This window comes from Arachis hypogaea, chromosome 11, assembly GCF_003086295.3.
Source record: "Arachis hypogaea cultivar Tifrunner chromosome 11, arahy.Tifrunner.gnm2.J5K5, whole genome shotgun sequence".
In the NCBI taxonomy this organism is placed as follows: domain Eukaryota; kingdom Viridiplantae; phylum Streptophyta; class Magnoliopsida; order Fabales; family Fabaceae; genus Arachis; species Arachis hypogaea.
In genome coordinates, this window is record NC_092046.1 from 108,653,809 (window position 1) to 108,677,922 (window position 24,114).

Consider the following 24,114-nt stretch of genomic DNA (forward strand, 5'->3'; position numbering starts at 1 on the left):
TGAGGAACAGCAGAGCTCCACACCTTAATCTATGGAGTGTAGAAACTCTACCGTTGAAAATACATAAGTGAAGGTCCAGGCATGGCCGAGATGGCCAGCCCCCTAAAATGTGATCACAGGATCAATACAATCCAGGATTGTCAAAAAGACTAGTAAAAGGTCCTATTTATAATAAACTAGCTACTAGGGTTTACATGAGTAAGTAATTGATGCATAAATCCACTTCCTGGGCCCACTTGGTGTATGTTTGGGCTGAGCTGAAGTGTAGCACGTGCAGAGGCCATTTGTGGAGTTGAACGCCAGTTTCTGTGCCAGTTTGGGCGTTCAACTCTGGTTTTGGATCCTTTTCTGGCGCTGGACGCCAGATTTGGGCAGAAGGCTGGCGTTGAACGCCAGTTTATGTCATCAATTCTTGGCCAAAGTATGGACTATTATATATTGCTGGAAAGCCCTGGATGTCTACTTTTCAACGCAATTGGAAGCGTACCATTTCGAGTTCTGTAGCTCCAGAAAATCCACTTTGAGTGCAGGGAGGTCAGAATCCAACAACATTAGTAGTCCTTTTTCAACCTCTGAATCTGATTTCTGCTCAAGTCCCTCAATTTCAGCCAGAAAATACCTGAAATCACAGAAAAACACACAAACTCATAGTAAAGTCCAGAAATGTGAATTTAACATAAAAACTAAGGAAAACATCCCTAAAAGTAACTAGATCCTACTAAAAACATACTAAAAACAATGTCAAAAAGCATATAAATTATCCGCTCATCAGTAACTTTGAGTGGAGTTCAGTAACTTTGGATTCTCTTCTGTATTGCTTGGGAGAGTACTAGGAGGGAGTTCAGTAACTTTCTTACTCAGCTGACCCACTTGTGCCTCTAAATTTCTAATGGAGGACCTTGTTTCAGTCATGAAACTTTAAGTGGTTTTAATTAGATCAGAGACTATGGTTGCTGAGTCAGAGTGGCTCTGCTTAGAATCCTTTGTCTGTTGCTGAGAAGATGATGGAAAAGGCTTGCTATTGCTAAACCTGTTTCTTCCACCATTATTGTTATTGAAGCCTTGTTGAGGCCTCTGTTGGTCCTTCCATGAGAGATTTGGATGATTTCTCCATGAAGGATTATAGGTGTTTCCATAGGAATCTCCCATGTAATTCACCTCTTCCATTGCTGGGTTCTCAGGATCATAAGCTTCTTCTTCAGGGGAAGCTTCCTTAGTACTGCCTGGTGCAGCTTGCATTCCAGACAGACTTTGAAAAATCATATTGACTTATTGAGTTAATATTTTATTCTGAGCCAGTATGGCATTCAGAGTATCAATCTCAAGAACTCTTTTCTTCTGATTTGTCCCATTATTCATAGGGTTCCTTTCAGAAGTGTACAAGAATTGGTTATTTACAACCATCTCAATGAATTCCTAAGCTTCTGCAGGCGTCTTCTTCAGATGAAGAGATCCTCCAGCAGAGCTGTCCAATGACATCTTGGACAATTCAGACAGACCATCATAGAAGATACCTATGATGCTCCATTCTGAAAGCATGTCAGAAGGACACCTTTTGATCAATTGCTTGTATCTTTCCCAAGCTTCATAGAGGGATTCTCCTTCCTTCTGTCTGAAGGTTTGGACTTCCACTCTAAGCTTGCTCAATTTTTGAGGTGGAAAGAACTTTGCCAAGAAGGCATTGACTAGCTTTTCCCAAGAGTTCAAGCTTTCTTTGGGTTGTGAATCCAACCATGTCCTAGCTTTGTCTCTTACAGAAAAAGGGAAGAGCATAAGTCTGTAGACTTCAAGGTCAACCCCATTGGTCTTGACAGTGTCACAGATTTACAAGAATTCAGCTAAGAACTGATGAGGATCTTCCAATGGAAGTCCATGAAACTTGCAATTCTAATTGAGGCTTAAGCTCAAAGTTGTTTGCTCCAATGGTAGGGATTGAGATGCTTCTCCCATAAAAGTCGGGAGTAGGTTCAGTAAAGTCACCAAGCACCTTCCTTGCATTGTTGGCATTGTTGTTTTCGGCTGCCATGGCTTCTTCCTCCTTGAAGAGCTCTGTTAGGCCCTCTAGAGAGAGTTGTGCTTTAGCTTCTCTTAGCTTTCTCTTCAAGGTCCTTTCAGGTTCAGGATCAACTTTAACAAGGATGCCTTTGTCTTTGCTCCTACTCATATGAAAGAGAAGAGAACAAGAAAGTATGGAATTCTCTATGTTACAGTATAGAGATTCCTTGAAGTGTCAGAGGAAAAGAAGAATAAAAGGAGAAGGTAGAAAGAGAAGAATTTGAACTTATCAAGAGGGATAGATTTTGAATTGTTGATAGTGGAGGAGTGTTAGTCCTTAAATAGAAGGATGTGAGAAGAGGGGAAGAATTTTCGAAATTAAAGTAAAAGATTTTGAAATAATTAAAAGAAATTTTGAAAATTTGATTGATGATTTTCGAAAATTAAAATTGGAAAAGAAAATAAGTGATTTTTGAAAAGATTTTGAAATTAGAAATTAAAAAGATATAATTGAAAATTAATTTTGAAAAAGATGTGATTGAAAAGATATGATTGAGAAGATATGATTGAAAATCAATTTTAAAAAGAAGGTTTTAAAATTAAAGATGATTACTTGACTAACAAGAAATTAGAAGATATGATTCTAGAATTTAAAATTTGACCATTCCTTAATAGGCAAGTAACAACTTGAAAATTTTGAATTAAATTACTAATTGTAGCAAGGATTTTCGAAAATAGAAAAAAATAAAAAAATGGAAAGAAATTGATTTTGAAGAGATATGATTGAAAAGATATGATTTGAAAAAGATTTGATTTTGAAAAATTATAAAGATTTGAAAAAAAAATTTGGATTAAAAACAAAATCTTCCCTCTAGTGTCATCCTGGCGTTAAAAGCCCAGAATGGCATCCATTCTGGCATTTAACGCCCAAAATGCTACCTTTTTGGGCGTTAAACGCCCAGCCAGGTACCCTGGCTGGCATTTAAACGCCAGTTTTCCTTCTTCACTGGGCGTTTTGAACACCCAGCTTTTTCTGTTTAATTCCTCTGCTGAATGTTCTGAATCTTCAATTCTCTGTATTATTGACTTGAAAAGACACAATTTTGAAAATATTTTTGGATTTTTAATGATGAGAAACAATAAAAAATGCAACTAAGATCAAATAAACAATGCATGCAAGACACCAAACTTAGAAGTTTGTATACTAAGGACTATAACAATTTGAAAATGCATGTAAGAAACAACAAAACACACAAAACAAGAGAATTTAAAGATCAGAGCTAGGAAATCATCAAGAACAACTTGAAGATCAATGAAGAACATATTACATATATTCGAAAAAATGCAAGAAGAAGAAAGACATGCAATTGACACCAAACTTAAAAATTAGACACTAGACTCAAACAAGAGACATAAAAATATTTTTGATTTTATGATTTATAAATTTTTTTTTGATTTTTCGAAAATTATATGGAAAAGAGAATAAAGAGATTCAAAACTTTTAAAAAGAATTCCAGGAATCATGCAATGTTAGTCTAAAGCTTCAGTAGGACATTACATTCAGCAGCTAAATTGATGAGAATCAATCAGCTTTTGTGATGATAAGAACATCACCTTGAAACTCTAGAATTCATTCTTAAAAATTCTAAAAAATAAAAAGAAAAGTACCTAATCTAAGCAACAAGATGAACCGTCAGTTGTCCAAACTCGAACAATCCCTGGCAACGGCGCCAAAAACTTGGTGCACGAAATTGTGATCATCAAAAATGGCGCCAAAGACTTGGAGCTCTCAAACGTGAATTACACTTTGTCACAATTCCGCACAACTAACCAGCAAGTGCACTGGGTCGTCCAAGTAATATCTTACGTGAGTAAGGGTCGATCCCACGGAAACTGTCGGCTTGAAGCAAGCTATGGTCATCTTGTAAATCTCAGTCAGGCAGATTCAAATAGTTATGGAGGATTGATAATTAAAGATAAATAAAACATAAAATAAAGATAGAGATAGAGATACTTATGTAATTCATTGGTAGGAATTTCAGATAAGCGTATGAAGATGCTTTGTTCCTCCTGAACCTCTGCTTTCCTATTGCCTTCTTCCAATCATTCATACTCCTTTCCATGACAAGCTTTATGTTGGGCATCACCGTTGTCAATGGCTACTTCCCGTCCTCTCAGTGAAAATGTTCTATGCACGTTGTCACTGCACGGCTAATCATCTGTCGGTTCTCGATCATGTTGGAATAGGATCCATTGATCCTTTTGCGTCTGTCACATGCCCAACACTCGCGAGTTTGAAGCTCGTCACAGTCATCCCTTCCCAGATCTTACTCAGAATACCACAGAAAAGGTTTAGACGTTCCGGATTTCAGGAATGGCCGCCAATAATTCTAGCCTATACCACGAAGGTTCTAATGTTAGATAAGAAACCCAAGAGATACACATTCAAGCTTGTTTGCATGTAGAACGGAAGTGGTTGTCAGGCACGCGTTCATAGGTGAGAATGGTGATGAGTGTCACATAATCATCACATTCATCATGTTCTTGGGTGCGAATGAATATCTTGGAGAAGAAATAGACTTGAGTTGAATAGAAAAACAATAGTACTTTGCATTAATTCATGAAGAACAGCAGAGCTCCACACCTTAATCTATGGTGTGTAGAAACTCCACCATTGAAAATACATAAGAATAAGGTCTAGGCATGGCCGTGAGGCCAGCCTCCAAATGTGAAAAGGCCTATCAAAGTCTTTTTGTAAAAGTATCTTTGTAAAAGTCTGAAAATACAATAGCAAAAGGTCCTATTTATAGAAAACTAGTAGCCTAGGGTTACAGAAATAGGTAATTAATGCAGAAATCTTTTTCTGGGCCCACTTGGTATGTGCTTGGGCTGAGCATTGAAGCTTTCATGTGTAGAGACTTTTCTTAGAGTTAAACGCCAGCTTTTGTGCCAGTTTGGGCGTTTAACTCCAGCTTTTGTGCCAGTTCTGGCGTTTTGACGCTAGAATTCTTAAGCTGACTTGGAACGCCGGTTTGGGCCATCAAATCTTAGGCAAAGTATGGACTATTATATATTGCTGGAAAGTCCAGGATGTCTACTTTCCAACGCAACTAAAAGCGCACCAATTGGGCCTCTGTAGCTCCAGAAAATTCACTTTGAGTGCAGGGAGGTCAGAATCTAACAGCATCTGCAGTCCTTTTTTAGCCTCTGAATCAGATTTTTGCTCAGGTCCCTCAATTTCAGCCAGAAAATACCTGAAATCACAGAAAAATACACAAAATCATAGTAATGTCTAGAAATGTAATTTTTATTTAAAAACTAATAAAAACATAATAAAAACTAACTAAAATATACTAAAAACATACTAAAAACAATGCCAAAAAGCGTATAAATTATCCGCTCATCAATGGGGTCTCCCAAACAAAACAAAGAAACAAGCTCATTCAAAAAATGTCGAAGAAAGAAAGAAGTAGAAAAGGTAAAAACTTCTCAAGATGGATGATGGGGGCAATTCATGAACTCCATAGCCAATCTATCTGCTTGAGCTAGAATTTTCTTAGTGGTTAAACATTTATCCTCAAACAATTGTTGATTTCGAGCTAACCAGAGCCCTCAAAGTGTGAAGGCAAACTGGGTTAGCAGGCAATTACTCTGTGGCTTTGACTTGATGAAGGTGAAGCTTGATTTAAGTCATTTCCATGAAGGCTGGTCGTGTAAGTTCATTGAGATGAGTTGTTGTCCAAGCTTTGCCCATACTACAGCTAATGAAGGGTAGGTAAAGAAGCAATGGAAGTAGTATGCCACATCATATCTTGTACATACAGAGTACAACCCATTTTTCTCTTTGTTCTAGATTAGTTTGTCCTCTTCTTATGTTCTAGTAGTTTGACATATTGTAGTCGCCATATTTGGAGGAAAATTGTTCTGAATTAGGACCTGGTTCTAGCTTCCATCTTCTCTAAATAGTTGTCTAACCCATATTAAATCTATTATATATTTCTAATTTTACAACCAAAATGTGCCACATGTCATTCCCTTATTATAATTGGAATTAAATCTTTCCCTCCAAAATTAAAGAATTCTTCCCTCTTTCATACAAATTTTACAACCAAAATATACCACATGTCATTCTCTCATTGCAATTGAAATTAATTAAATCTTTTTCTCTAAAATTAAAGAGTTTTTCCCTCCTCCATACTAATTTTACAACCAAAATGTGCCACATGTCACTCCCTCATTACAATTGAAATTAAATCTTTCCCTCCAAAATTAAAGAGTTCTCCCCTTCTCCATACTAATTTTACAACCAAAATGTGCCACATGTCACTCCCTCATTGAAATTGAAATCAAATCTTTCCCTCCAAAAATTAAAGAATTCTCCCCTCCTCCCTCTTCCTTTCTCTATCTCTCTTATTCCTTCAACCACTCTATCTATTTTATATATCATTATTAATATCAATGACTAATTACTAATTTGACAATCAAAATGTACATGACTTTCTTTAATTGCATTAAAATTAAAATTAAAATATTAAAATTGAGTTTGAAATATACCTATATTATGTATCATATATTACTATCTAATTTAATAATCAAATGTATCACATGACACTCTCTTATTAAAATTGAGCGAAAATATTTTTTTCCAAAATCAATAAACTCCTTTTCTAAATTCTTTCATCTACTTCTCTCCATTTTTCTATTTCTTTCTACTATTTTTACTTTATATATAATTTATATTTTATATTAGTAATTTTGACAAATCAAAATATGTAATCCGATATTTTTTATTATAATTAAAATAAAATTTTTTCTTCCAAAATTAACAAACTCTCACTCTCACTCTTATTCTTCATCTTTATCTTTCTCTCTCTTTTCTTACATTCTCTATTTTTTCTACTTTTCTGTTCTACAGAAAACAGAATTAACAAAATAATATAATTCAAATAAAAATTATTATTATTATTATATACATATTTTTTTAGTTTTAAATATTCACCACTTATCTTTCTAATCTATATTTTTATTTCTCTTCTTTTGAAATATTTATTATATATAATTTGAAGAGAATACTAATGTTATAATTAAAAGTTAGATTCAAAATTCAATTGTTTTAAAAAAATTAATTTTAAATTAATTTTATAACTATCAATATAATTTTTTTATGCTAATATCTAATTATATTTTTATATACATAGAGAGAAAAAATATTATTTTTAAATAACAAGTATAAAAATTAATTATTTCTACTTGTGCAACAGACTTAACACCTAATTAAATATAAAAGTATACATGTTAAATTGTTTCAAATTTTAGATAATGAATATTAAAATTAATTGTTAATAAAAAATTAGACATTTTCATATAAAAATAATAACTAAAAATCTTATTATTTGATTTTTTATCTATAGATACCTTTGTCTTCTTAGTCAGAGACTTTTGTCAACCTACGACTTTTTTTTGTAAAAGTAGTTTGATTTTATAAATCTTTTGTACTATGCATAATCTATACTGTCAGAACAAAGTGGACTATAATTTTAAAAAATGTATATTCCCGTAATGTTATTACGGGTAAAAATACTAGTTAGATTTTGTATTACTGTCTGCAAGAATCTTAAAGGGAGTTCATCACCAAACCAAGGGTATTCCTTGATTCGAATAATTTCTCCTCTTCCTGTTCGCCACCTCATACCCTTCTCCAGCACCAAACACCTTTCTAGTAGGCTTCTCCATGCCTAGGATGAGTTGGTACCAATTTTAGAATTCATAAATGCCGAGTACTTGAAGTATCTACTTCGAAAAATCTTGTACAGCATGAGTGTTCCTTCGTGCTTAATCGCCAGTCCTATTTTGCCAACAGAGCTAGGTTAAATGCTTTTAGATCTTTGAATCCCAAACTACCAAACTTGTTAGGCCTACTCATAATGTCCCAACTAATCCACTATATCCATTTCTCATTGTTACGTTATCCCCACCAAAATTGCATCATCAGTTTGTGTAACTCATCAATTAGAAAATCTGGTAGTTTGAAGCAACTTAGCATGTACATAGGTATCGCTGAAGCAATAGCCTTCAATAGGACTTCACGCCTAGTGGTAGACAACAGAGAGCGCTTTCAGTGCTGTAGTTTCTTCATAACTTTCTCATTTATGTAGTTAAAAGTTTGTATATTTGATCTGTTAACTACCGCTGGCATCCCAGGGTATTTATCTTGAGCTCCAATATGTTTGATGCCTAGGGTTTCTGCCATCTGATCTCTGAGCAAAAGGGAGCAATTATTACTAAAAAAGACCGAGGATTTGTTAAAGTTCACTTGTTGTCCACTAATGGAACCATAGGACTCTAGTACTTATATTAAAGCTCCACAACTCTAATAGTTAGCTCTGCTAAATAGGATAGCATCATTGGCAAATAATAAATGACTAATTGAAGAGCATCTAGCATTTAGTCATAGACCCTGAAACGTAGCTTTCTGTTCACCTTGGTAGAGCAGATAAGAGACAATCCTTCTGTACATATGAGAAAGAGGTAGGGTGAGAAAGGATCTCCTTGATGGAGCTCTCTATTGAGTTTAAAGTAATCTGTTGGTTGGCCTTCCACCAAAACAGAATATGAAACTGAAGTTACACACTCCTTTATCCAATTTGTCCACTTTCTGCTAAATCTTATTTTTTTCGTTATGAACCATAGATAGCTCCATTCCACCCTATCATATGCCTTCCTTATGTCCAGTTTGACTACCATTTCACAGTCCCCAGCTCTTCTATTCTTCAAAAAATGTATACACTCATGTGCTATTAAGACATTGTCACTTATGAGTCTCCCTTTAACGAAAACACTTTGATATTTACTAATTATTCTCATCATTAATGGCTACATTATATGAACAATGATCCTAGAAAGAATTTTGTAGAAGGTAGTGCTCAAAGAAATTGGTCGAATTTGTTGCATTGAAGAGGCATTATTTACTTTCAAAATCAAACATATTTGTGTATGGTTGAGCCGTTTTAACATTTGACCCCCCTAAAAAAAACTCCTTATGTAACACCCTATCACTTTAAGACTTACCTCTAGTCATAAAGCAAAGGGCGACAAAATGCCGCGACAGTTCTAAAACTCATACAATAATATATAATCAAAGAATATAATATACTAGTGATGAATCCAATTCACACCCCCATTCAAAATTTGGTGAATTAGTTCTTTTGGCAAGCGCACCAAAATTATCGTCAAGTAATAACCCACAGTAGAGTGAGATCGTATCCACAGAGATTGGTAAATTCGAGCAGTTTTAATTAATTGATGAATTAGTCAAGCGGATCAATAGGATTGTGAAGTGCAGAATTATAAATGACATAAATGTAAATGACTAGAATATAAAGAAAAGCAATAAAGTGCAGAAATATAAATGGGAGAATGTAAAGTGCAGAATCATAAATAACTTGAATGTAAATGGGAATGGAGAATTGCTGAATGTAAAATTAAGCTGTAAAGAAATGGATAGATAAGAATGGGGAAATTCATTGAGATTGGGAGATGTTGTCTCTTTGGATCAAATCTAGCTTATATCATCTTCAATCATGCAACTCATTGACCTCTTGGCAATCATGATTGATTGAGCCCCAATCCCTTGGTGACTCAATCTCTCAGATCTTGATCAATAGCCAATTCCTTGGTCTAATTGCTCATGAAGAGAGATAGGCTTGGTCCCTGATTATAGCACACACTATTATAGGTCCAAGTAGAGGGAGGATTATATGTCACATATTCAAACACCAAAACCCAGATTCTACTCAAGTGTGAGAAGGGATTTCAAGCACGGTTTCATGTTTCCTTTGCCAAGGTTCCCATGAAACCCAATTGCATTCAATCTCTTTTCCAAGATCATTGAATGCTAAGCATTAAAAACGAAATTCCTTCTAGCAAATCAAAGAGAAGATGAAGAGAAGAAGAATTTCACTATTATCGATCCATCAAGTACAACAGAGCTTCCTCTCTCAATGAGAGGGAAGTTAGCTACTCATAGCTCAAAAAGTACTCAAAAGTGAAGTGTAAAAGTGGATCTAAAACTGACTGCTTAACCCCCTCTTCAGTACTCCTTGGGGGTATTTATACTACTCCTAGTAAAATAAAAGAATTACAAAAGTAAAAAAGGAAAATTACATTTTGGAGGGAAAAGAAAACACTCAATAAGCGTGACTTCCCAGCTGGCGTGTGGCTGGCGTTTTTCTGGCGTGTCACGTGCCCTTCATTTCTAGCTTGGCGTGCCACGCCCAATCCTTCAAGTGGCACGCTCATCTCTCTATCAACCTTGGCGTGCCACGCCTTCGAACTCAAGTGGCATGCCCTTTGCCTTTTTCCACCTTTCTTTGCCTCTGGAAACTTGAACTGGCGTGCCACGCTCTTGCTCTATGCTTGGCTAAGCTTCTCTGGAAAGTTGCACTAACGTGGCACGCAGGGGGTCTGGCGTGCCACGCCCCTTTTGTGAGTGAGTGGTTCCTCTGTTTGGCGTGCGACGCCACGAACTCAAGTGGCACGCCCCAATGCTTCTTTGCTCTCTGAATGACACTAGCATGCCACGCCTGGTTGCTCAAGTGGCACGCCTAAGTGAAGATTGGTGAGTGGCGTGCCACGCCTTCGATACCAAGTGGCACGCCCCATGTAATTGGCCTCCTTCATCCTCTCTGGAAACTTAAACCAACGTGCCACGCCTAAAGGCTGGCGTGCCACGCCCATGATCTTGTCTTGGTTCTAGTAGTTGGCGTGCCACGCCTCAGCCTTCAAGTGGCATGCCATAGTGAAATGCTAAGGTTGGCATGCCACACCTTCGATACCAAGTGGCACGCCCAGTCCTTGCTTTTGGACCTTTGTGCATTGGCGTGAACGCCTGGTTGCTCAAGTGGCACGCCCAAGTGAGATTGAGGAGTTGGCGTGCCACGCCTTCGTCTTCAAGTGGCACGCCTAGTCTTCAATTGCCTTCAGCCCCTTCTCTGGATTGTTGTACCAGCGTGCCACGCCTGGGTTCTCAAGTGGCATGCCCAAGTGGCTTCTTAGAGCTGGCATGCCACGCCTTCGACATCAAGTGGCACGCCATAGTGGAGGTTCTTCTTGGAATGGTGAGTTGGCGTGCCATGCCCCTTTGCTCAAGTGGCACCCCATAGTAGATGGTGGGTCAGGCGTGCCACGCCCAATCTGGCGTGCCACGCCCCTTTTGTGTCCTCCATTGTAGCTTTCTGGAAAAATGTATTAGCATGCCATGCCCAGTCCCTGGCGTGCCACGCCCTCATGCATGCTTGGACTTCTTCTCTGGACTTTAGTACTGGCGTGCCATGCCTAGCTCCTGGCATGCCACGCCAGTGCATTTTCATGGCGTTTGCTCCTAAGTGGCACGGCAGTTTTACACGCCTAGCTTCTTGTTTGTCTTCTACCCATTTTTGATGCCTTTTTCACCTGAAATTCAGCACAACTCATCTCAAAATAGTATACCATAATATTCATCAAATAATGCATGAATTGTACTAGTCAAATGAGATTTATGCTCTTTTATGGTCTTCTTTATGCAAGAAAGAAGGGTAGATGATGCAAGTCATCAACTAGAAACCCGATGAAAGAATAAAGCTCAAAGACGCAGAAAAAAAAGATACAAAAGCACAAAGCGTTCACACGATAAACAAACACATAAAGATAAAAAAAGGATCATAGATACAAGATTATCAAGGTGTGCGTGTGTATGTGTATGTGTGTCTGTGTGTGTGTATATATATAAAGTATACAAAAGAGAACTAGTCACAGCCTGCGGAGTTTGGGTCAGCTAGCTCAAATAGAATACAACAAAGTTTTTAAAGTTAAACAGCAACATCCTGTCTCTCAAAGTAAGCCTCTAAGGCAACAAGTGCAATATACAAAATGAGAGATATACTACATCAAATTTAACCAAAATACAAAAGATAAAGGCGATCCTTTGCTCTATCACCATCCTGCAAATTCACTGTGGTGGGTTGCGACCTGCATATGAAAAATAACAACAACATATGGTATGAGAACCAGAGGTTCTCAGTATGATAACAGTGTCCAATAGATAAGGTATAAGGTTTCGGAATGCCAAAGGCAATCCTAGAATCTTCACATCGATTACAAGATATTCAAGCTTAAAGAAATATATAACTTAAACCAATAATAGGGTAATCTAACTTAAGCAAATTCTAATTTAACAGAATCACCGCTGTACCACAGTCTTCGCCATCCTATCCTCCATGCGATCCCATCGCCATCGCCTACTGATGATAGGATTTTTGACGGTCTAGAATTTCACAAACGAAACCTCGTTACAGGTATAGTTTCTAAACCAACAAAGAATCCTTTCATGCAAAAAAAAATTGTTTGTCATAAGTTACAAACCCCAATAAAAATAATGACCGAAGTATTTGATGCACGAAAAACTTGTCTCACAACAAATCTCCCTTCGGCAAGTGTACCGAATTTGTCGTCAAGTAAAAACTCACAATAGAGTGAGGTCGAATCCCACGGGGATTGATTGATCAAGCAACTTTAATTAGAAGAATGTTCTAGTTGAGTGAATCCAGAATTTTGGTTGAGAGTTACAGAAAATAAAATGGCCGGGATGTAAATAACAGAAAAGTAAATGCTAGGATTAAAGGACTGGAAGTAAATGACTGAAAATAAATTGCTGAATTGTAAATGGGAATGGGGGATTTGCTCATAAAAGTAAATGGCATAAATTAAAGAGAATGGGTAAGATCAGAGATAGGGAGTTCATTGGGCTTAGGAGATGTTGCAATTCTCCGGATCAAGTTCATTTTCATCTCTTCCTCAATCAATGCACTCATTGATCTCCTTAGCAATCTTAAGTGATTGAATTACAATTTCTTGCAATTCAATCTCTCAAATCTTGATCAATAGCCAATTCCTTGGTCAATTGCTCATGAGAAGAGATGAAGTATGGTCACTGATTATACCACATGCATTTCCCAAATCAAGTATTGAGAGGGTTATAGTCACATACCCATCCAAACCCAATTTGGTCCAGCATGAGAAAGCATTTCTAGCTTGATCTCTTCATTCCTCTTTCAAGGTTCAAAAGAGATCCAAGTTTGAATAGCTTCTCTTCCAAGATAACTACTCAATTGGATGAAGATCGAAAGCTTTCAAGTAAAATCAAGAGAAAATATAGAAGAAGAATAATGAAAATTAGTATTGATCCATCAAATTACAACAGAGCTCCCTAACCCAATGAAAGGGGTTTAGTTGTTTATAGCTCTAGAAAATGAAAATAAAGATGGAGAATACATCATAAAACTAGAAAATGCAGAGAAAGTAAAATACAGAGAGTAGTTCTCCTCTTCCAGCCTCCTCCCAAAACTACTCCTAACTCCTCTTTTACAATTCAAAGCTACTCCTATATATACTACTCTTCTCAACTTCTAGTTTGCTCTTCAAGTCTTGGGCTTTTGGATCTTGAGTTTGAAGCAGTTCTTTTCTTCATCTGGGATTGGCTTTACTTGCAGAGAGAAAGTGTTAAGTGGGCAGAGACTTTAGCTCAGGGTGTAAGGGGTGTTAATCATTTAGTGAAAGTATAAGTTCGGGAACGTTAGTGACACTTAACATTTTCACTAACGTTCCAATGTACCCCTTTGCCTCACGTTAGATCCCACATTAACTAGGTTAACGTGGCTTCTAACGTGGCCTTGCCAACCTTCGAGAACGTTAGTGACACTCAACATTGTCACTAACGTTCCAATGTGCCCCTAGATCTCACGTTAAAGTCCACGTTAACTAGGTTAACGTGGCTTCTAACGTGGCCATTCTTAGCCATCCCAACGTTAGTGACAATGTTGAGTGTCACTAACGTTGGCTCATCATTCATTCCTCATCGTTAGCTTCCACGTTAACTAAGTTAACGTGGAAGTTAACGTGGCTCCTTGGGGGGTTGTGTGGTTGCTTCCAACGTTAGTGACAATGTTGAGTGTCACTAACATTGTTGACAACTCTCACTTCTTACGTTAGCTCCCACGTTAACCAAGTTAACGTGGGAGTTAACGTGGTGTGTTGCATCCTTAGGCCAACGTTAGTGACAATGTTTAATGTCACTAACGTTGGCTTCTCTTCCCCCCTTAACGTTAGAGGCCACGTTAACTAGGTTAACGTGGGCTCTAACGTGGCCACTCATGAGTGTTTGCCAACGTTAGTGACAATGTTAAGTATCACTAACGTTGGCTCAACTTCCCTTTTCCACGTTAGAGTTCACGTTAACTTAGTTAACGTGACTCTTAACGTGGGCAATGATGGCTTTGAGAGTGTCATTGGCAATCACTTTTCTCATTTAACCTTGCAAGTTACCTCCCTTTCCTTGCTTCTTTTGGTCCTGAAATCAAGCAACAGAGTGCATCAAAGTTCTAGTCCAAGTCATGGGTAATGCAGCATACAATTTGTCACTAAATTCATGCAAAATCCTCATGAAATAATGTAAAATGCACAATGTATGCTTGAATCAAGGTGTAGGTGAATATCTACCCAAAACTAACTTATTTCCTAAAGAAATGCATGAAACTACCCTAAAAACAATAAAGAAAAGGTCAGTGAAACTGGCCAAGATGCCCTGGCATCACAACACCAAACTTAAAGCTTGCTTGTCCCTAAGCAAGTACTGGAACAAGAGAATGATGAATGGAATATCCAGAGGAATGAGTCATTCTTGTGGAAGTCATGTTACTGATTTTATGGTGGTTTCATGCATAGCAACTTAGGTTCATTCCATTACTGGCTTTCAGACCTTTATCATGTCCCTAAACACTTACTTTGTCTACATCCCATGAGACTTTTATTCATTGATCCTTTTATTGTTATTTCAAGGGTTATTTATATTATTTAGGCTAAGTGCTCTGTAAGGGGGCAACTCTTTAAGATAAGCTTTCAGCCAACACTCCCGAACTAGTTGGTTCAAGGTGCTAGGTGTTGAAGCACCCCTAAGGACTTACTCCCTCAAGTCTCTCCCCCATACATACACACCACAGGCATATAGTTCCTTTATTTTCTTTTCTTGAGACCTTGGTGTCCAGCACCTCTTTGGGTTACTAAATGCTCTGTGGTGAGGGTTACTCTTGATAGTGGATTTTCAGCTGATAATCCCGGGTTAGTTAACCCAAGTTACCAAGTGATAAAGCACCCCTGAGAGCTTATTCATCCAAGTAAATCCCTCACACAGGAGCACCACAGACACTTGTCTCAAGGTCCAAACCATTGGTGCCTAGCCTTATTGCTTACTCTTTTTCTTTTGTTTTTCACTTCCATTATTCTTTCCCTTTTCTCTTATTAGGATCTTGTCATCTACTTAGTCTCATAGGTATATCCAAAGTCAAGTATTCAGGATAGATAGTTGTCCTCCTAACCTTGCGGTTGAACCAACTTAGCTAACTTATGACTACCCCAAAGATTCATGAATGCACTTCCACAATATGAACTCCACTCTGGTCTTTTAAAAACAATCATTCTCTCTTCATTTAATTCAAAAGGAACAAGCATACAAGTAAGTTAAGTAAGGATGCAGTGACATAAAGACTAGCACACAGACCTACTCAAAACTTAAAAGACAGAAAAAAAATTCAACTACAAGTAGCCACAAATCAAAAGTGCATTCGGACTTCCAACTTTCAACCATTCTGAGTACAATGGAATTATGTAACAATACAACCTTTGGGTGATGATTTCTGGTTGCTCTCTCTCTCTTTGTCATCATCCTAGTTTTTGGCTGCCTCGCTTCTTTGGGTAGAGGTGCACCATTTCCTCATAAGATTCCTGCAAGGTGACTGGAAGTTGCTTGTTCCCAAAGCACTTGAGACATAGTTAGCTTGCATGTATGCTGGTGCTTTTTGAACTCAATTTGGTGTGTGAACACCAAACTTAGTTCCTTGCCCAGTGCAAACATTGCACATATGCAGAGAACCCCATATCTTATTGTCAACAAAGCAATGATCACCTATAGTCTAACTACATCTAAGTGGTTTCTCTTGATTGGATGGAGCTAGCAATGTTCTTCTGGAGTGGAGTGTAATTCTAACCAATGTCCTTTGGTGGAGCACCAAACTCCGAATTACACCATCTGTAAGGCCCACATCGGTTGGAGAGGGGAACGAAGCATGCCTTATAAGGGTGTGGATACCTCTCCCTAACATGACGCGTTTTGGCAAGTTAGTGTGGGGGGCTTGGGCTATCATCCCTATTGTCAAAGGCAAAACTGTGAGGCCTTGTGTGCCAAAGCGGACAATATCATGCTAGCGGGGTGGTCTGGGCTGTTACAGATGGTATTAGAGCCAGAACCTGGATCGATGTGCCAGCGAGGGCGCTGGACTCCCTTAGGGGGTGGATTGTAAGGCCCACATCGGTTAGAGAGGGGAACGAAGCATGCCTTATAAGGGTGTGGATACCTCTCCCTAACATGACGCATTTTGGCGAGTGAGTGTGGGGGGCTTGGGCTATCATCCCTATCGTCAAAGGCAAAACCGTGAGGCCTTGTGTGCCAAAGCGGACAATATCATGCTAGCGGGGTGGTCTGGGCTGTTACACCATCACTCTTGGATTGTTCTGGTGTGGATCACCAAACTTAGCTCCTTACAATACAGGGGAAACGACTTGTGATTTTTATTGAAATAAAGATGAAAGTGAAACTACCTGAGGTTGGGTTGCCTCCCAACAGAGCGCTCTTTTATCGTCGCTAGCTCGACGAGTCCTTAGTTACTTGAGATGGTACTTTACTCTGGTGCTTTTCCCCATGTTGCCCAAATAATGCTTGAGTCTTTGTCCATTCACTGTAAAAGTCCTCTCTGAACCTTCATCCGTGATTTCGATGTGGCCATATGGTGATACTTTCGTAACCATGAAAGGTCCGGACCACCTTGACTTGAGTTTTCCTGGAAACAGCCTTAATTTAGAATTGTAAAGGAGTACTCGCTGCCCCTTTTCGAAACTCCTTGGCGCAAGATGCACGTCATGTTTTCTCTTTGCCTTCTCTTTATACATCTTAGTGTTTTCATAGGCTTTTGACCTGAATTCCTCCATCTCTTGTAGCTGCAAGATCCTTTTTGCACCAGCAGCAATGCTGTCAAAATTTAGTATCTTGATAGCCCAGAGAGCTTTGTGTTCCAGCTCCAGTGGTAAATGGCAATCCTTCCCATAGACCAGTTGATATGGAGACATTCCAAGTGGAGTTTTGAATGCTGTTCTGTATGCCCAAAGAGCATCATCCAGCTTCTTCGACCAATCCTTTCTAGATGCACCCACAGTTTTTTCCAGGATCTTCTTCAGTTCTCTGTTGGATATCTCAATTTGCCCACTCGTTTGAGGGTGGTAAGGTGTGGCTACTTTGTGTTTTACCCCATATCGTAGGAGGAGAGCTTCTAGTGGTTTGTTACAAAAGTGGCTCCCTCCATCACTGATGAGGGCTCTTGGGACTCCAAACCGGCTAAAGATATTCTTCCTGAGGAAGTTCATGACTACCTTGTTATCATTAGTTGGGGTTGCAATAGCCTCTACCCACTTGGAAACATAATCCACTGCTACCAGGATGTACTTGTTTGCATATGAGGTTGGGAATGGTCCCATGAAATCTATTCCCCACACATCAAACAGTTCCAGTTCCAAGATGAAATTTTGTGGCATGGCATTTCTTTTGGGCATTTTTCCAGATCTTTGGCATTCATTGCAGCTTTTTACTAGTTCCTTGGCATCCTTGAAAAGGGTGGGCCAAAAGAATCCGCTTTGTAACACCTTTGCTACAGTTCTGTCCCCTCCAAAGTGCCCGCCATAACATGAACCGTGGCAGTTCCACAGGACTTCTCTTCCTTCCTCTTCCGAAACACATCTTCTAAGGATTCCATCTGAACATTTCTTGAAGAGATATGGCTCATCCCAGACAAAGTACTTTGCATCATTCATGAGCTTCCTCTTTTGATGTTTATTGATCCCTGGGGGTAATGCCCCAGTTGCCTTGAAATTTGCAATATCTGCGAACCATGGTGCTTTGTGAACTGTCATCAACTGCTCATCAGGGAAGAGCTCGTTCACATTTGTATCATTTTCTCCACCTTGATCATGAGGGATTCTGGATAGGTGATCTGTCACCTTGTTCTCCACTCCTTTCTTATCTCTGATTTCAATATCAAATTCCTGCAACAGTAAGATCCACCTTATTAGTCTTGGCTTTGATTCTTGCTTGGCAAACAAATATTTAAGTGCTGTGTGATCTGTAAAAACAATCACTTTAGCACCAATGAGGTATGATCTAAATTTGTCAAATGCAAAAATTATTGCTAGCAACTCCTTTTCAGTAGTGGTATAATTTCTTTGAGTTTCATTAAGGACTTTGCTAGCATAGTATATCACACGAACTAGGTTATCTTTCCTTTGTCCTAACACTGCCCCAACTGCAAAATCAGATGCATCACACATCAATTCAAATGGTAGGTTCCAATCAGGTGGGGAAATGATAGGAGCAGAGGATAACCTCATTTTCAAATGTGCAAATGCTAGCATGCATGTTTCATCAAAGATAAATGGTGTATCAGATACAAGGAGATTACTTAAGGGCTTGGCTATCTTTGAAAAATCTTTAATGAACCTTCTGTAAAAACCATCATGCCCTAAAAAACTCCTAATTTCCTTGACATCACTGGGTGGGGGTAGTTTTTCAATAAGTTCTACTTTAGCTCTATCAACCTCAATGCCTTGGTGAGAGACCTTGTGACCAAGGACTATTCCTCCTGTCACCATGAAGTGGCATTTTTCCCAGTTCAAGACCAAATTGGTCTCTTGGCATCTTTTCAATACCAAGGCAAGGTGATGTAGGCAATTAGGAAAAAAATCTCCGAATACCGAGAAATCATCCATAAAAACTTCAATGAATTTTTCTATCATATCTGAAAAGATAGAAAGCATGCAGCGTTGGAAAGTTGCAGGGGCATTACATAATCCAAATGACATGCGCCTATAGGCAAACACTCCATACGGACAAGTAAATGAGGTTTTCTCTTGGTCTCTCGAATCAACCACTATTTGGTTATATCCTGAATAACCGTTGAGAAAACAATAATATGCGTGTCCTGCAAGTCTTTCCAACATCTGATCCATGAATGGAAGGGGAAAGTGGTCTTTTCGTGTAGCCTCATTGAGTTTTCTGTAGTCTATGCACATCCGCCATCCTGTGACAGTCCTTGTGGGTATGAGCTCATTTTTCTCATTGGTAACCACAGTGATTCCTCCCTTCTTGGGCACAACATGTATGGGGCTAACCCAAGGGCTGTCCGAAATTGGGTATATGACCCCTCCTTGCCAAAGCTTCATAACCTCTTTCTGTACCACTTCCTTCATGATTGGGTTCAGCCTTCTTTGGTATTGAATGGATGGCTTGGCATCATCTTCTAACAATATTTTATGCATGCATATGGCTGAACTGATTCCCTTCAGGTCAGCAAGGGTCCATCCAATGGCATCCTTATGCTCTCGCAGCACCTTGAGTAGCTCGTCCTCTTGATCTTGACTGAGGGATGAATTTATGATCACTGGGTAGTTTTCATTTTCTCCTAGATATGCATATTTGAGAGTGGGTGGCAGTGCTTTGAGTTCAAGTTTGGGTGCTTCTGACTTTTCGTTCCCTTCCTTTGGTGCATCTGGTATATGTATTTCTGCTGTGGCTACCTCTTCACTTGATTCAGATTCTTCCTCCACCAATCTCTCGTCCTCTTCAGGTTCTTCTTCTTCAAAATTCTCCTGCACTTCATCCTCAAGTGCATCTAACCTCATGCATTCCCCCAATTGTTTTGGTGGATAACTCATGGCCTTGAACACATTGAATGTCATCTTTTTATTGTGTAATCTCAGTGTGAGGTCACCCTTCTGAACATCGATGACAGCTCCAGCAGTGGCCAAGAATGGCCTTCCCAGGATGATGGAGGTCTTGGCGTCCTCCTGCATGTCCAGCACCATAAAATCTGCTGGAAATATGAAATCTCCCACTTTTACTAGCAAATCCTCTACTATCCCGTGAGGGAATTTGAACGATCGGTCTGCCAGTTGTAGGGCCATTTTTGTTGGTTTAGCCTCCTCAATTTTCATCTTTCTCATCATAGCTACTGACATCAAATTGATGCTGGCCCCTAAGTCACAAAGAGCATTCTCTACTGTGATTTCTCCTATAATACAAGGGATCTGAAAACTCCCAAGATCCTTCAGTTTCTGAGGTAGTTTATGCTGAATGATAGCACTGCACTCTTCAGTTAGTATCACAGTCTCATTGTTCTTCCAGCTTCTCTTCTTAGTCATTAGCTCCTTCAAAAACTTGGCATAGAGTGGCATTTGTTCTATGGCTTCAGCAAAGGGTATGTTGATTTGTAGCTTCTTGAAGATTTCCAAAAATCTCAAGAACTGGTTGTCATCTTCCTTTTTCTTCAATAGCTGGGGATATGGAGCTCTTGAGATGTTCAGTTGGGGTATCCCTTTTTCTTTCTGCAAACTTGGCGTGGGAGGTTGAACTCCATCTTGCTCTTCTCCCTTTTCATTTGAGCCTTCTTTTTGTGGTTTTTGGGGACGTTCCTTCAGTTCCTTCCCACTCCTAAGTGTGATAGCTTGACACTCCTCCTTTTTGCTTGAGTGGGCATCATAGCAAAAGTTGTGGTTAGGGAGCTGCTTAAACAGATAGCTGATTTGTGTCTCCAGTTTCGTGATGGCAGCATTTTGATTCTGCATGTTGGACTGCACTTCCTCTCTGAATACTTTACTGTCTCGAATGTCTCTGCATATTCCTTCAATTAAGGTTTCGATCTTAGAGAGCTTCTCATCAATTGATGGGTGATTCAGAGCAGATGTGTTATTTTGGTTTTGATAAGCATACGAAGAAGTGTTGTTGTGGGTGTGTTGAGACGTCCTCTGTGTAAATTGCTGGTGAGCTGTATTGTTGTTGGAGTTGTAACATCTCTGGTCTTGGTTTTGATCTTGCTCACCTCCCCACCCAAAGTTTGGGTGGTTTCTCCATCCAGGGTTGTAGGTCTTGGAGTATGGATCATAGTTTTTCCTTGGTGAACTCCCAATGTAGTTGGCTTGCTCCTGACTCCCCTCTGCTTCTTCATTCACTCCCTCTTAGATTGTTGATAAAGTGGAGATTGCTGCTACTTGGTTCATCTCCATCTTCTTGGTAAGGTCAGCCAGCTGCTGGGTAATGAGCTTGTTTTGGGCCAACAGAGCATCTACATTGTTTAGCTCCATTACTCCTCTTGTGTTCCCTCTTTCGGAAGCATAGAAGTAGTCGCTCTCTGCTACTGTTTCAATAACATCTATGGCTTCCTCAATGGTCTTCTTCTTGTTCAAAGATCCTCCAGATGAATGGTCTACGGCCTTCTTTGACTCATAAGAGAGCCCTTCATAGAAAATGTGCAGCTGCACCCATTCGTTGAACATGTCAGGTGGACACCTCCTTGTTAAGTCCTTGAACCTCTCCCATGCTTCATATAGAGTCTCTCCATCTTATTGCCTGAAAGTTTGGACCTCAGCTCTCAGCCTATTAATTCATTGAGGAGGGTAAAATCTTGCTAAGAATTTGTTCACCACGTCTTCCCAAGTTGTCAAGCTTTCCCTTGGGAAAGATTCCAGCCATTTGGCTGCCTTGTCCCTGAGTGAGAATGGAAATAAGAGCAGCCTATAGGCGTCAGGATGAATACCATTAGACTTCACTGTGTCACATATTCTCAGGAAGGTAGTTAAATGTTGATTGGGGTCTTCTTGAACACTTCCTCCAAACGAACAGTTGTTCAGAACAAGGGTGATGAGCTGTGGTTTAAGTTCAAAGTTGTTGGCATGGATTGTTGGCTTTTGGATGCTACTTCCACAATTACCTGGGTTTGGATTGATGTAAGAGCCCAAAACTCTTCTATCCTCCCCAGCATGATTTGCTCTACCTCCTCCCCCATGGTTGTGATCTTCTTCTTCATGATGGTTTTCCATGTTGTCTTCCATGTTTGTTTCAAAGAATTCCTCTTCTTCCTCAGCACCAAGCACTTTCTTTCCTCTTGCCTCCCTCCTTAATCTAAGGAAGGTCCTCTCAGGTTCAGAATCGAAGGAAGTTGAAGCCCTGCTTCTTCTCCCTGTCAGACAACCATCAAGTGCAAGCAAGAAAAGATAGGTGCAGAAAGTATTTGTGTCAGAATTACTGTTAGTTGTGGGTGATGCAATATATCAAACAATTAGTGGGTTAGCAAACAGAATTGAAAATAACAAAGAAGAACAAAAGAGTAGACGGGGAAGGGAAGAAGTTTAACTAAAACAAAAAGTAAATCACTCAAACAGAAAATGAAATTCACAAAATAAAAATGCTCAATCTAGTGATCTTCCAATTTAATCATTGTTGATGCACAATCAATCCCCGGCAACGGCGCCATAAACTTGATGCACGGAAAACTTGTCTCACAACAAATCTCCCTTCGGCAAGTGTACCGAATTTGTCGTCAAGTAAAAACTCACAATAGAGTGAGGTCGAATCCCACAGGGATTGATTGATCAAGCAACTTTAATTAGAAGAATGTTCTAGTTGAGCGAATCCAGAATTTTGGTTGAGAGTTGCAAAAAATAAAATGGCGGGAATGTAAATAACAGAAAAGTAAATGCTAGGATTAAAGGACTGGAAGTAAATGACTGAAAATAAATTGCAGAATTGTAAATGGGAATGGGGGATTTGCTCATAAAAGTAAATGGCAGAAATTAAAGAGAATGGATAAGATCAGAGATGGGGAGTTCACTGGGCTTAGGAGATGTTGCAATTCTCCGGATCAAGTTCATTTTCATCTCTTCCTCAATCAATGCACTCATTGATCTCCTTGGCAATCTTAAGTGATTGAATTACAATTTCTTGCAATTCAATCTCTCAAATCTTGATCAATAGCCAATTCCTTGGTCAATTGCTCATGAGAAGAGATGAAGTATGGTCACTGATTATACCACATGCATTTCCCAAATCAAGTATTGAGAGGGTTATAGTCACATACCCATCCAAACCCAATTTGGTCCAGCATGAGAAAGTATTTCTAGCTTGATCTCTTCATTCCTCTTTCAAGGTTCAAAAGAGATCCAAGTTTGAATAGCTTCTCTTCCAAGATAACTACTCAATTGGATGAAGATCGAAAGCTTTCAAGTAAAATCAAGAGAAAAGATAGAAGAAGAATAATGAAAATTAGTATTGATCCATCAAATTACAACAGAGCTCCCTAACCCAATGAAAGGGGTTTAGTTGTTCATAGCTCTAGAAAATGAAAACAAAGATGGAGAATACATCATAAAACTAGAAAATGCAGAGAAAGTAAAATACAGAGAGTAGTTCTCCTCTTCCAGCCACCTCCCAAAACTACTCCTAACTCCTCTTTTACAATTCAAAGCTACTCCTATATATACTACTCTTCTCAGCTTCTAGTTTGCTCTTCAAGTCTTGGGCCTTTGGATCTTGAGTTTGAAGCAGTTCTTTTCTTCATTTGGGCTTAGCTTTACTTGCAGAGAGAAAGTGTTAAGTGGGTAGAGACTTTAGCTCAGGGCGTAAGGGGTGTTAATCATTTAGTGAAAGTATAAGTTCGGGAACGTTAGTGACACTTAACATTTTCACTAACGTTCCAATGTACCCCTTTGCCTCACGTTAGATCCCACGTTAACTAGGTTAACGTGGCTTCTAACGTGGCCTTGCCAACCTTCGAGAACGTTAGTGACACTCAACATTGTCACTAACGTTCCAATGTGCCCCTAGATCTCACGTTAAAGTCCACGTTAACTAGGTTAACGTGGCTTCTAACGTGGCCATTCTTAGCCATCCCAATGTTAGTGACAATGTTGAGTGTCACTAATGTTGGCTCATCATTCATTACTCATCGTTAGCTTCCACATTAACTAAGTTAACGTGGAAGTTAACATGGCTCCTTGGGGGGTTGTGTGGTTGCTTCCAATGTTAGTGACAATGTTGAGTGTCACTAACGTTGTCGACAACTCTCACTTCTTACGTTAGCTCCCACGTTAACCAAGTTAACGTGGGAGTTAACGTGGTGTGTTGCATCCTTAGGCCAACGTTAGTGACAATGTTGA

The 24,114-nt window shown here is 39.1% G+C and overlaps 2 non-coding genes across 2 annotated transcripts; both read left to right on the plus strand.

Moving 5' to 3' along the window:
• Positions 1 to 1,533: 1,533 nt before the first annotated feature.
• On the plus strand, positions 1,534 to 1,641 carry LOC112725155 (small nucleolar RNA R71). Its single transcript, XR_003164279.1, has one exon. It is a non-coding gene; the product is annotated as a small nucleolar RNA R71 (small nucleolar RNA).
• Positions 1,642 to 21,454: 19,813 nt separating this feature from the next.
• Positions 21,455 to 21,558, plus strand: LOC112725845 (small nucleolar RNA R71). Its single transcript, XR_003164927.1, has one exon. It is a non-coding gene; the product is annotated as a small nucleolar RNA R71 (small nucleolar RNA).
• Positions 21,559 to 24,114: the final 2,556 nt, after the last annotated feature.